The following is an 11,072-nucleotide window of genomic DNA, read 5'->3' as shown; positions in this document are numbered from 1 at the left end:
AGGGACACAACTAATGACAATAGCATATGTTGGTATATTATTTAGATATTCACACCTTTATCAGAAGAACCAAACCAACATAAAATGTGCTCACAGACAGGCCAGTGCTGTCTAATTTATCACAATTATTTTTGACATGAGATCTTCCTATCATCCTAGTTTTGTATTTAGTTTCTAGATTTGTAAACAAATCCAGAACCTTTGAAATATGTTATTGAAAAAAGACCAAGAATAATATAAACTGTACCATGTGTCCTTTTGTGTCCTTCTGTAGTCCATTTGTGGTTTGTCTTGTCCCACCCCGGCTGATATATCACAAAATCCACTGTTTAAATTTTTCCCTATATTGCCCCTATGCCCCTGTAAGGTGTCCTTGGGTGTTATGAAAGGCGGCCCCCAAAATAAATGTATTATTATTATTAAGAAGAACAACTTGGTGTGGTGTGGAGGGGATGTAGGAAGCAGGAGCAGGTGGGGAGAGATGGGGCTTCAAGGTTCAAGGTTATTTGTTTTAAATGTGTTTTGGAGATAAGGACCAGCTGCACACAATAAAATACAGTATAACACAAAACCAAAAAGACACACGGTGGCACATGGCACACCAACAATCAATCATCGTCCAGCCTCAGCTTTGGTATTCTTTCACAACCATGTTATGGGTTTATTAGACTGAGCAAACATAAACATATGTGGGGAACATAGTGCTGCGTCTCATGGAACCTGAAGATGTCCCTTCTTAGGGCGAGTTCCCACTGCCTCCTCCTCTCTTCGGTTTTGGGAAACCTTAAAAACATGAGAAAGGTAGCCAGATATATAAATTATTGTCAACATTTTCCTCCCTTCTTTCCTTTAACATTAAGGGTAAGGACAAAAATACACACCGAAATTATCATATTTTTGGTATGTATGCATGTATGTATAGCCTACTTTAAGAATAAGACAACCACACTAAGAGTAATAAAAAAGGTGTCCAAAAGAAACATTCAATAATTGTGTAAAGAAATGGTAACAACATATTCTAAAGAGGCTGGGTCAACAACAATCTTGCAATACTATTATCTCACATAGCCCCACTGATCCTGTGTAGCAGGACTTGTAATGTACATACATCCACTAAGTAATTAACGATTATCCTAATTTTAGTCATAATATTGTCATATCTTACACGTGAAAGGTGATCCCACGGGTTCTTGTTTGCAGACTGCGGTGATTAGAGCATCCGTAGGCTGCACAAAAGTCCGGCATAGTCAGGTACTTCTGTAAACACAAAGCCAGCAAATTCCTGTATCATAATGCAAGATGTTTTTAACAAGCCAAACCACTTGGAAGAAATCATGTGTAACTTAAGTTATGTTGAAAAGAAAGAGCAGTTCTGCCTCTCCCACTGGTGTAAAGTTGCTGGGTCAACTTTGTAATACTAGGTCTCACTCACAGCCTCTTGTTATTAGCCAGCTAATAAATACAACCACATACACAAAGAAAAGCTGCAATTTCAACATGTCCAAGCATCCTGTATCATAGCCATGCTAATAATATTTATAATAAACCAAACCGTTTGTAAATCAGTCAAGATTTCAGCGATTTAAGAGTATTTTTGTGCAGATCACTCACCTTACAACAGCTACCATACGCTAATCAGAGTAACTGTTGACTGTAGCAAGATGGCGGCCGGTCAGCTACGCTGGAAAATCTCCCATGAGCCATCTAGTGTTTATATATCTATGCCTGTCACAGTCACTACCGTTCTTATTATACATCCATGGTCACTACCCGATCTGCAGCTCTGCCCGATCAGCAGTGCGCATGTGCGAGATGGTCCGCGAGATTGGACAACTCCGGACGGCATCCCAAGTAGGACAACATTGACACAGTGGCTTTTGGCAAAGCTCAAACGGAAAACTCGAGAGAGATGAGTTATTGTTATTACAACGTGACTTCACTATTATTCAACAACTCTTTTATTGGGTTCTTTTATTTGGGTTTAAGTAAATTGTCAGAATAAATGAAAAATGGATTTAACTACTGTTAGACAGCTATATGACATACATTTTTGCATACATTCACAGTAAATATGTATTCAGTATGATAGCTGTTTAACAGAAGTTAAATTATTTTCTCACTTATTCTGACAATGTACTTAACCGCAAATAAAAGAACCCAATAAAAAGAGTTGTTAAATAATACTGAAGTCACGTTGTAATAACAATAACTCATCCCTCTCGAGTTTTCTTTTAGAGCTTTGCCAAAAGCTACTGTGTCAAGTGTCCTTATTGGGTTGCCGTACGGAGTTGTCCAATATGGCGGACCATCTCGCACATGCGCACTGCAGATCGGGCAGAGCTGCAGATCGGGTAGTGACAACCCCATAGACTGTATATATAAAGGTTTACCCAGAGCCATATAATAGAAGAGTTACGACAACGGAAGTCCAAAAACGGTTATCGTCACGTGGTTCATGTAGACGAGGATCGTTCCCCGGAAGTTCATGGCGGGCAATGTGAATGCATTGATAACAGGAGATAGAACTACTACGATTTTTGGTAATTATTAGTGAATAAAGGTTTTGATTTGCAATATTTATACAACAAATCGATATGTGTATGTATTTACATCAATATGTTTTTAAAAATAAAATATAATTTGCTAATATTAAGTGATAATATTAGGATTAGTGTGAACAACTAGTTTACATGTTAGGCTAACAGTGCCTTGGTTAAAGAGCCTGTTGCTGTTTATTTATAGCTTTGAATTCTTTAAAACCAATATTATCTTCTTAAACTTGTATGGTAGTCAGGAGCATCACTTTCTAATGTTTGATATATTTAGAGGGAGGGGATCTAAAGTAATGCTTTAAAATTCAGATTAGATTCATTTCTGCCATTTTCTTAAATTCATGGTAGTTTCAGTAATCCCATGGTAATTGAGGACACAAGTTATCTAAATGACTGTCATCTTTATGGCTTTCAGAAAGGACAGGAGACCGACAGGTGACTATCAAAGGACTAGCAGCAGCAGCATGATGATGATGATGTTAAATGTGTTGTTTTAGGAACATCCATTGCAAATACATGGAATTCAATAAACATTGAATAGCATATCATGCAGTTTGTCTGTGCCTTTTCCTCCGTGTTGTCCTGGTTTGCTGTGCTGCCTCCTAGTCGCCACCATGGTTTGCTGTGCTGCCTGGGGATGCTCAAATCGCTCCGAGAAAGGAGTACGAATGTACGGCTTCCCCACTGACACAGAGCGGAGTAAAAAATGGCTGGCTCAAGTCAGCAGGAGCAATTTCACGACCAACAGCAAACAAATATGTGAAGTAATTATATACAAACACTGCATTTGCACTTTTTCACAAAACGAAAACCACACCATTGGGAAAGCTTAATGTTTTGTTTAATACAAAAAAACAGGGAAAGGCTTGAAAAACACAGAGTTGAGACTCAGGGTGCAGGGTGAGGGTCTCAGTGCAGGTATTCAGGCTCCATTGAATCCCCCTCTGGTTCTTGTGCTGAAAGAGGGATAAACAGACAGGAGAAAGGGTTATACACACCTATATAGCACACCTATTTGATGGGAAATTGCCTTGGTGTAGGTGTGGTCTTTGTTCCCAACTGAAGTTATGGAACTTTATTATTTGTGAGTTTAACAAAGTATGACAAATGGCATCAGTAACAGATGTGATATGAATTTCTATAAAGTTGTCTCACATTCTTGGTCATATTTTATATACAGTATGTAATGAGTATAACATGTCCAGTAAGTATAAAGTGTTTCCTAATACTGTGTATTCAACCACTATGGAATATGTATGTGGGCAGACAAGATTCAGACACAGTTGTTCTGTGTGTGAAGTAACCTCAAGTCACTCCGCAGCCACATTTTGATGCAGACCAGTTTGTGAAGACAAAAAAGGGCAAGACTAGGCTGAGAGCAGAGGCTATATCCACCATCTTCGTGCATCGCCCTGTGGTCAAAAAGAGAAGGGCCCCTGCACCACGATTCACCCCGGGACCTGTATCTACAAAGCCCATAGCTCATGATCACAGCTATAGTGTGAAAGGTGACACAGGTATAATAAGTATGAACTCTTAGTAACAAAAGTAATATTTGTTATTTTTAAGTGGTATAATATTTAAAATGTTCGAAAATTTACAATGCCATGTCTTCTACATACATTAGTCTCAAAGATTGAGGGAAGAAGGGATGAGGAGACTGAGAGAAAGGAAAGTGAGGGTGAAGAAAGAGAGGACATGGCTAGTGAGGAGAGACAGGGAGGGCGGACACCACCCACTCAGCCAGCAGCCAGACAGCATACGAAGGAACCAGCAGCCAGTCAGCATACGAGGGAACCAGCAGCCAGTCAGCATACGAGGGAACCAGCAGCCAGTCAAACAGATCTATTACAACAATTAAAGAGAAAATTAAAGAGCCAAGAAGGAATCACCAAAAAAGCAAAGGCTGCACTAAGAAAAATCAGGAAGGAAAATGCAGCTCTCAAGAAAACAATGAAAATTAGGGACAAGAAATATAAGAAAACGTTTTCAAAAGACCAACTGAAGGCATTAGGCAGACTCACCACAAAGGGGATGAAATGGAGCAATGAGACAATTAAGAAGGCTTTAAAGATTCGCTTTGCGAGCGGACCAACGGGTTACAAAACTCTGCAGGAATTGAAGATTCCCCTTCCAGGAATAAGGACACTGCAAAGAAGGATGCAATGTGTTAGGTTTGAGCCTGGTGTGTTGACAGAGGTCTTTGATTTCCTAAAATTGAAGGCAGATAGATTGACAGACCTTGAAAGGGAGTGTGTGTTGACCTTGGATGAAATGGCAATCACACCAAGTGTGGAGTTAGACATGATTACAGGCAAACTGTACGGTGATGTGACTTTACCAGGTCACACGGGTGGCAACACATGCTTGTGTGTTTATGTTGGCTGGAAACACAACACGGTGGAAGCAAGTAGTGGCATATCATTACACTGGCAATTCTACCAATGGAGCAGAGTACAGGCCAATCATTATTGATATAATACAGTGGGCAGCATCCATAGGGCTACATGTGCTTGATGTCACCACCGACATGGGTAGCCCTAACCGAGCCATGTGGAAATCCTTTGGGGTCGACCAAAATAAAACATCGGTGCCACATCCAGCAAAACCAGACAGGCAGCTCTATTTCATGCCCGATGTCCCACATCTGGTAAAAAATTAAAAAAGTGCCCTTGTCCGTGGGCAGGTCTTCATAATTCCTGAGGATGTTGTTAACAGAGAGAACCTCCCCTCTAACGAGGTTTCAGTGGTCCCCATTAAGGACTTATTGACCTTTCAGGAAGGGGTGCTTTAAAAATAGCTCCCCATCTTTCAGCTGCAGCCATCGAGCCAAGTCACTTTTGGCGCATTTCCACTGCAGCGGGTAGCCCCGTTTAAGCGTCCTTAACCGTCCTCAAGCGGCCAGGCCAGTTTTTGGTGGCCTTTCCATATAGCCTAGTAACGGCTAGCGGCTACTTTTTCCCTCTTTTTCCGGCCCCATAAAATCGTGGTTCTATCAGACCAGGGCCAGGGCTGAACTAGTGATGTCAACACTCTCGACTGCTGATTGGTCAGAGAGAATCGTCACAAGATCGTGCGCGAGTTCATCCCTAGCGTCGCATATATATTTAGAAGCAAGCTTGCAGCATTTTTATAAACAGCATTTTGTAAACGGAGGAGCTACAATAATGGCTACGTCTAATAAGAAAAGCACACCGTGGTCGACCGAGGAGGTGACGACGTTCCTTCATCTCATTGGGGATGATCAAATCCAGCGGGAGCTCGACGGAACAACTCGAAATGTGAAGCCGATCGCCCCGCCTACACTGCGTTGCTACCCCAGGTCCTAAACTGTAACGGAAATGCGCCACGGCCTCGGACGGCCAGCGAGGCAGCCCGAGGCCTGAGCGAGGACGCTTAGGGACGCTTAAACGGGGCTACCCCGTTGCAGTGGAAATGCGCCATTTGTTAAGATGAAGGTTGGTCTTGCTCTAAATGTGTTCAGTAAGGCTACAAGTGCTGGGCTGAAATACATGGTGCAGCAAGAAAACCGCCCTCTGTCATACCTGACGACAGCGTGGTTCCTGGAGCAGGTTGATCGTTGGTTTGATCTGATGTCATCTCGCCATCCAATTACAGCCCTGAGCAGGCTCAAGATGGAGGAGTACCAAAAGGCCATCACCTTCCTCCAGAACATCGTCCATCTGTTTCGTGGGATAAAGATAGGTCAAAAGGGAGGTTGGAAGCCTGTTCAAACAGGGGTGATAATGGCAACAACATCAATTTTGGCCATACAAGAGGAGATGCTTACACAAGGACACAGGTTTGTGTTAACGTCAAGGTTCACACAAGACTGCCTTGAAAATACATTCAGCTGTGTGAGGTCTAAAAATCCTGTCCCAACTCCAGTGGAATTCCATCATGCACTGAGAATCATATCTGTGGGGCAGTTCCTCACCACCATCAGCTCTGGGAGCTACCAGGAAGACCACAGTAGCTTTTTGGCAGACTTCCTGGACACAGGGGAGCCAAAAATCACTCCATCAGTCAGAGTGGAACAGCTGATGGCGGTGAACAGAGCAGCAGCACCTGACCTCACAAAAACTGAGAAATGTATTCTCTTCCATCTTGCAGGCTACATCGTCCACAAAATCATCAAGTTTGCCAGCATCTGTGAAAAATGCAAAATTACAACAGAGCACCATGATGAGAGTCCTTCTGGTGACAACAGCTTGTTAGTGGACTTGAAAGACTTCAAGGCAGGTGCTCTTTGTCGTCCCTCCCAAGAAGCCTTTGACTTCATTCACAAAATTGAGGAACTATTTAGGACCAAGACTGGTTCCTCCCTCATGCAGCTCCCCAACGCAGTGGGTGTCTTGGAGAAAGAAGCTCAGGCCCTCTCCAGCAGGCTTCCGTCATGCTGTGGAGTACAACAAAAACTCGTAAAAAGATTCATACGGCTGAGGCTGAGAATTGAGGCCAAACAAATCAGAAATGACAGAAAAAAAATAAAATTAAAAGATGGCCATTTTGGAAGCAAGAGCCAATCCAAAAAGGTGAAAAGGAACAACAGCAGCCAAGCTACCACATCCAGCAACCCCCAAACAGATCCACAGCTGCAATCATTTCCATTAGCCGTTGCAATGGAAATATTTGGACTAAACATTGCTCTTCCACCTGCCAGCACCCAGCTAACATCACTTCCCCTCCACCCATAACATCACTGCCCCTCCACCTGCCAGCACCCAGCCAGAGGAGTGCAAACAACAAAAACAAGCAAGGTGTCCCGTACACCCCAGCACGTGCACTCCGCTCTGCATCAACCAAACGGCTCGCTGCACCCTCGCTGCGAAGGGGACCCAAGATCCTATCAGCAAAAACACGTGGGTTTGCTATCCTGGCTCCTAAATGGTGGAATGAGCTCCCCATTGACATCAGGACAGCAGATAGCTTACACACCTTCCGGCGCAGACTGAAAACTCATCTCTTTCGACTCCACTTCGAGCGATAGAACTATTAACAAAGCACTTATATACTAATAAAGGGCTGGCTTATCTAAAGCCAGTTGAGTAGCACTTGAAATGTTTTTGCTCTATGAAGCCTGATGTACTTATATGATTCTGTTTTCTTCAAGTTTGTATTTTGTTGGTCGAACGCACTTATTGTAAGTCGCTTTGGATAAAAGCGTCAGCTAAATGCAATGTAATGTAATGTCATGTACCTGGAAGTTTGGGTTGGCAAAATGGAGTAAGAGAGGGACTTGAAAAACCTTGGTGGCTCTCTACTCATGTTGTTACAGTTGTCTTGGTTACAGCTCTCAAGTTTTTTTTTGTGCCATTTCCACATCTTTAGAAAATATGAAATAAAAAATTGAAGTGAAATCTACCTCTTCTCTGGAGAACAAACTTTGATTTCTCTGTCTTGTGAGTTTGCAGTCTTGCAGTTTTGCTCCTCCACCTGTAACATCACTGCCCCTCCACCTGCCATACAGTAGGTTACTAACAAGATTACTTATATAATACAGTGATAGAATACATGTTTAGTATGCTTACTTATATAAAACAGTAGTATTAAACTTACCTTGTGTTTTCACTCTCACTTAAGTCCCTCTCCCTTTGCCATCAATCCAAAATCAGCTGAGCTGCAACATTATACAGACAGGTAATAATCAACATAATCACAAGGACACAATATGGCTCTGCTAAAAACACTCACTCTTACACGCACCAAAGTTATATTTATCTAATATTTAACTCCCTCCACCCCCGCATATAATCCCGTTTAGAAGCACCTCTTCTCTAATTCAACAACGTTGGACGAAATGACATTAAGAGAACGGAATTTACCATTAAAAGGCTGTTCAACGTCTGTTGCTAACTTGCTTCGGTATCCTAGCTTAATCTGTTATCTGTAAACGTTCCCTAAATCTACAAATGTAGGGATAATCCATTGACATCCTTTAATACACATGTTAATTTGAATCAGATGTACTGATAATATCCGCAATATAAATCTTTAAACTTCTTCTTACCTTCAAAAGTCCGTCACGAACGGTCTATTATGCTGCAACTCTACAGCTCTGCTAGCCATGGCGCTAACTTCCGGGGAACGATTGAGAGGCTCCACGATCCGCCATTGCTGTAAAAAAGTGGTCCATTGGAGTGAACGGAGATGTCGTAACTCTTCTATTATATGGCTCTGGGTTTACATACAGTGCTATTTTTTATAAGTGGGGGGTGGACCGAACATCCTTTAGGGGGGTCGTCGCCTCCTCTCGGGGGGTCCGGGGGCATGTTCCCCCGGGAAGATTTTTTTTAAATATTGAAGTTGAAAGCATCAATCTGGTGCACTTTGAGAGCAACATTAACCCTACCTTAATAAAACCTTAAAGCGGACAAAAGGAACTGGAGAACTAATGCCTTAACTCACTCAAATAGTCGTTTACTTATTAAGGTGTAACGAATGTGCGTAGAGTTTTAAAGGATGCGGATAGTCTCACCTTGATTCTGGCGCATTGCTTATCGTTTTATAGATCTATTCTCATCCACCATCTTTGTTTGTGACGTAAAGAGTGTAAGAGTCACGTTTATGAATCGGACACTCTGAATGGATGCAGTCACAGCCAATCGGAGTCTGATTCAGAGGGTTGCCTGTCAGTTCTGTTGTTATGTGTACTGAAACGAGAGCCGGTATAATTCCACGTGTGAAAACAAAATAAAAATTGGAATACGTTATTTTAGTGTCTTAAAATTAGACTGAGGTATGAAGGGTTAACGTTACATCTTAGGATAATTTTTAGTCATGTTCTGTATACATACTAACATATAAGGGTATACTTAGTGTGGTTACTCCATGTTTACTAGCTATAACATTAACGTTACATCACTCTTTTTCACTTCTTACTCAGTCAGCCAGAGTGCAGATATCACCATTAGATTAACAAACCTGAAACATCATCCATTTCTTGACTGCTGGTGATGACATTGTTGTCAGCTGCTGATACTGCTGCTGCTGCAGCTTGTGGCCTGCTTCGATGACAATAACTTTCTAATATCCATAACTGTATAGGCTATTAGCTTAAAACTCGTCAGGCACTAGGAAGGATCACTTCTTCTTCAGGGCAGGCTACGCAGTACTCAGGCTAATGTCCCACAGTGGCTGCCTCTCTGGTGGACTCCAGTACTGCACATTACTCCCGAGACGTTATTAAAAAAAAATATATATTTTTCTTTTTTCTTTTTTAAGTGAAACATCCGGGGCTTTTCAGAAAACATCCGGGGCTTGAGCCCAAGTAGCCACCCCCTAGCGCCGCCACTGCTAAAGACACAATAACCCTGAGATAAAACACAATACAGACACATATAATATGTGAAACAAAGTAGAGCAGGAAGTAAATTAGATTATAGTAATTACAGCTGATTTTCATAAGCCCTGAAGTGGGGGTTTAATGTGAGGCCTGCCCCTGCATGCAGGTCCTGCTGCAGCCTCATGGATTCAAGCAGACACGTGCTTCCTCCCCCTGCTGGCCATATCCGGTCACTGCAGTTTATATCTGCTCACACCAGGATACATGAGTCCTGTGTGTGTGATGACGTTTCTCCAAAAAATGAGCCGAGCTGTTATAACCTCAGCTGAAGCTCACATTTCACCTCAGGTTTTAATATTGGCACCAGAAAAACCTATATATTACAGAATGCGTGTGTACACAGATCGTAGATAGGCCTACACATTTTTTTTAAATGTATAGCTAGGTTTTCTGCTGTGTTGTGTGGAGCAGAATCCCGAATTTTTAACCCTTAAGAAACCTCAGAAAAACAAGAGGGAGGAAACTCACTAGGCAGACAGGAAGAACAAGTAAATAGGTAAATACACAGAAAACATGTCAGGGAAGCCTTAGTATTCTAGTATTTCTATGTAATAACACGAATATCATACTTTTTACTCAACTAAAAGTTCCCTAGTAGGACATATACAAACATGCTGATATGGTATAATACAGTAGGGCCTACAGTATTTCATGTCAATCTAAATGTTGGTCGACATATATCTTAGACAATACTAAAATGCTCTCACGTGAATAAACACAGGAATCATTTAAACATAAATGCAACCATGTAATACTGTGAAAATATCCATTCTGCATAATGAGTACTTTTACTTGTATTACTTGAAGTATATTTAGCTAATAATTCTTCTGTACTTTATATTATTTTTTGAAATATGTCTGTGTGCAGAATGAGTACTTTTAATTGTTGTACTTTAAGTACATTTTGATGCTATTACTCTTGTACTTTTACTTCAGTAGAATCTTTAATTCAGGGGTTTTACTTGTAGTGGAGTATTTTAAGACCATAGCATTTGTACTTTTATTTAAGTAAAGGATCTGATTACTTCTTCAAACAGTGCTTTTACTTGACTTGAGTTGTTTCTGCATTAAAAAAATAAATACAAATAAAGATACTTTGCTGATTCCTATTATTGACACAAATAATAAATCAAGTTATGATGTGATCTCCACCTTTATTAGCTTCCACATAATAA

General features: G+C 41.3%; 1 long non-coding RNA gene across 1 annotated transcript; it reads right to left on the bottom strand.

Moving 5' to 3' along the window:
• Window positions 1-630: 630 nt before the first annotated feature.
• Window positions 631-1,835, bottom strand: LOC117550633. The gene is made up of 3 exons (XR_004569671.1): window positions 1,612-1,835; window positions 1,166-1,257; window positions 631-783 (listed from the first exon to the last, which is right to left on the bottom strand). It is a non-coding gene; the product is annotated as an uncharacterized LOC117550633 (long non-coding RNA).
• Window positions 1,836-11,072: the final 9,237 nt, after the last annotated feature.

The sequence above is a fragment of the Gymnodraco acuticeps genome, unplaced genomic scaffold (assembly GCF_902827175.1).
Source record: "Gymnodraco acuticeps unplaced genomic scaffold, fGymAcu1.1, whole genome shotgun sequence".
NCBI lineage: Eukaryota > Metazoa > Chordata > Actinopteri > Perciformes > Bathydraconidae > Gymnodraco > Gymnodraco acuticeps.
The sequence above is the reverse complement of the archived record's forward strand: the minus strand, read 5'-3'. Positions and strand labels throughout refer to the sequence as shown.